This window comes from Colobus angolensis, unplaced genomic scaffold, assembly GCF_000951035.1.
Source record: "Colobus angolensis palliatus isolate OR3802 unplaced genomic scaffold, Cang.pa_1.0 Scaffold60, whole genome shotgun sequence".
Taxonomy (NCBI): Eukaryota; Metazoa; Chordata; class Mammalia; order Primates; family Cercopithecidae; genus Colobus; species Colobus angolensis.
Window position 1 is genome coordinate 78,261 of NW_012119599.1, and position 2,987 is coordinate 81,247.

Genomic DNA, 2,987 nt, shown 5'->3' on the forward strand with positions numbered 1-2,987 from the left:
TCACCGTGTTAGCCAGGATGGTCTTGATCTCCTGACCTTGTGATTCGCCCGTCTCGGCCTCCCAAAGTGCTGAGATTACAGGCTTGAGCCACAGCACCCGGCCTAACTTCTGTATTTTTAGTAGAGATGGGGCTTTACCATGACGGCCAGGCTAGTCTCGAACTCCTGACCTCAGATGATCCACGCCCCCTGGCCTCCCAAAGTACTAGGAGTGAGGTGTGAGCCACCGTGCCCGGCCTGTAGTGTAGTTTTTTAAAAACTCTGGTCAAAGCAGACACGTATGCCTATAATCCCAGCTACTAGGGAGGCTGAGGTGGGAGGATCGCTTGAGCCCGGAAGTTTGAAACCAGCCTGGGTAACACAGCCAGATTCTATCTCAGTTAAAACACCACTAACAAAACCTCTTGTCTAGGGCCAGTAAAATTGCAGGTAGAAGTTGTGGTAATACAAAATTGTGTACTTTTGTCACCACTTACAAACCATACACCTAAAAAGAGTGAATGTTCTTGTGTTTAAATACATCTCAATAAAGCACAAGTTAGTTGGGATGTGAATGCATCTTACTGAGTAAAATGCATTAAGATCAGCCAGGCATGGTGGTTCACACCTGTAATCCCAGCACTGAGGGAGGCCGAGGCAGGAGGTTTGCTTGAGCCCATAAAGTCAAGACCAGCCTGGGCAACATAGCGAGACCACCCATCTCTATAAAAAAAAAAAAAAAATTAGCTGGGCATTAAAAAATCTAAATTTTTTAATTTAAATTTTAAAAATTTTAATAAAAATAAAAATAAAAATTACTTAGGAGGCTGAGGCAGGAGGATCTCTGTAGCCCAGGAGTTTGAAGCTGCAAGGCTATTGTACCACAAGACTATCTATTGTGCCACTACACTCCAGTCTGGGCCACAGAGTGAATCTTTTATCCAAAAAAAAAGAAAAAAAAAAAAAGCTGAGTGCGGAGGCTCATGCCTATAATCCCAGCACTTTGGGAGACCAAGACGGGCGGATCCTGAGGTCAGGAGTTCAAAACCAGCCTGGCCAATATGGTGAAACCGCGTCTCTACCAATAATACAAAAATTAGCTGGGTGTAGTGGCGCACACCTGTAGTCCCAGCTACTCAGGAGGCTGAGGCAGGAGAATTGCTTGAACCCAGGAGGCGGAGGTGGCAGTGAGCTGAGATTGTGCCACTGCACTCCAGCCTGGACGACAGAGCAAGACTCTGTCTCAAAAAAAAAAAAAAAAAAAAGTAAGATCCATGTAAGTGATGTCATATGTCATAATCCATGGTTTACTCATGAACCACAGTTTGGAAAACACCAGGAAGAAGGAAGGGAGAATGAATAATCAGGGAAAGCAAAAGAGAGAGGAAAGCTGAGGCGTTCCCAATGTTTCAAATGGGGAAATTTCATGTGAGATACAGATTACCTGCTTCTCTTGGGGAAGCTAAGAGTATGTACTTGGAGGCAGTCAAGTTTGAGAAGTCTGACATCTTTTCTCAGCCAGCCCCATGCTAGGCACTGGAAGGTGACTCACTCTGATGAGGCGATTGTGATTGGGTGAGACCCGGTAAGGATGGAAAGTGCAGAGGAGGAGACAGAAGTCCACAGCTTTGGAAGAAGGAAGGACAAAACTCCCTGAACCAGAGCAGGGCAGGAAGTAATAATGAGAAACTGAAAAAGGAAAGGGAATAGAAAGCTATGAGACAGGATAAAATTTGGCGTGGGGTCTGCCCGGGCATGTCCATGCCAGGTGCCCAGGGCTGCTTCTGCGACGTGGGTCCCCTGCCAGATTTGTGGTGAGTGTGGCCAGGTGTGCATGCTCCGGTGTGTGTGCAGTCAGTGGACCAGTTAGCAAGAAGCTGTCACAGGTGTGACTTCATGACATGTGTCGGTGGTCAGTTTCTCCCATGTCTATGTCTGATTTGGTCTGTTTCTCTGAACGTCAGTTTCTTTCCTTTTTTCTTTTTTCTTTTTTTTTTAGATGGAGTTTGTTCTCATTGCCCAGGCTGGAGTGCAATGGCAGGATCTCGGCTCACTGCAGCCTCCGCCTCCCGGGTTCAAGCAATACTCCTGCCTCAGCCTCCCAGGTTCAAGCAATTCTCCTGCCTCAGCCTCCCAAGTAGCTGGGATTACAGGCACCTGCCACCACACCCGGCTAATTTTGTATTTTTAGTAGAAATGGGGTTTCACCATGTTGGTCAGGCTGGTCTCGAATTCCTGACCTCAGGCGATCCGTGCACCTTGGCCTCCCAAAGTACTGGGATTACAAATGTGAGCCACCGTGCGGGGTAAATGTCCGTTTCTGATAGTTTTAATGTGTAGCTGTGAAATTGCGTGTGTGCATTTGTGTATGTCCCTGTTGGAGTGTGATTTGGATTTGGCTGTGTGTCCAGGTATCCCTGTAACAGGTGTCTGTGTGTGTCTGGGTGTGTGTGTGTCCCCTGTGCCTATCAGCAAGTTTGTGTTTCCAGATAAGCATTCCGCCTGTGTCTGTGCGGTTGCACCACCGTGTATGTGGTGTGGGTGCCTGCTCGGTAGGGTTGTTTGTGAACACAGTTTGTGGGCCCAGGTGTGATCATCAGTGTGGGTGTTTGTGCAACTGTGTGTGGCCCTGCCATTGTGTCCGTCTGCTTGTCCGGGGGACCCTGTTAGTGAGTCTGTGCATTTGCGTCTGGGTGTGTGTGTTAGCCCCATCAGTATGTGAGTGTGTGTGTTCCTGCCCCTGTCCATGGTGTGGATTTGTGAGACTGTGGCCTTGTGTCCATGAGTACATCCTCTGGGCTCTGCCTGCACGTGACTTGGTGGACCCTGGAAAGCCCGTCGGTCGGTCTGTGTACGCATCCCTGGGGGTGTGGATCTGTGGGTCCCAGTCAGTGTGTGTGTCCGACTGTCCCGGTGTCTGGGCGATTTCCCTGCACCCCGCCGCACAGCGCCTGGGTCCTCCTCGCCTTGGGCCAGGCCCTGCCCCGTCCCCGGCTGCAGGGAAACCC

General features: G+C 49.3%; 1 protein-coding gene across 1 annotated transcript in view; it reads left to right on the plus strand.

Moving 5' to 3' along the window:
- Nucleotides 1-1,610: 1,610 nt before the first annotated feature.
- The window catches only part of BBC3 (BCL2 binding component 3), a 13,027-nt gene continuing 11,650 nt past the window's right edge, over nt 1,611-2,987 (plus strand). Inside the window, exon 1 of the mRNA XM_011963138.1 lies at nt 1,611-1,793. The gene's annotated coding sequence lies outside the window, so the exon portion shown is untranslated. The remainder of the gene's footprint in view (nt 1,794-2,987) is intronic.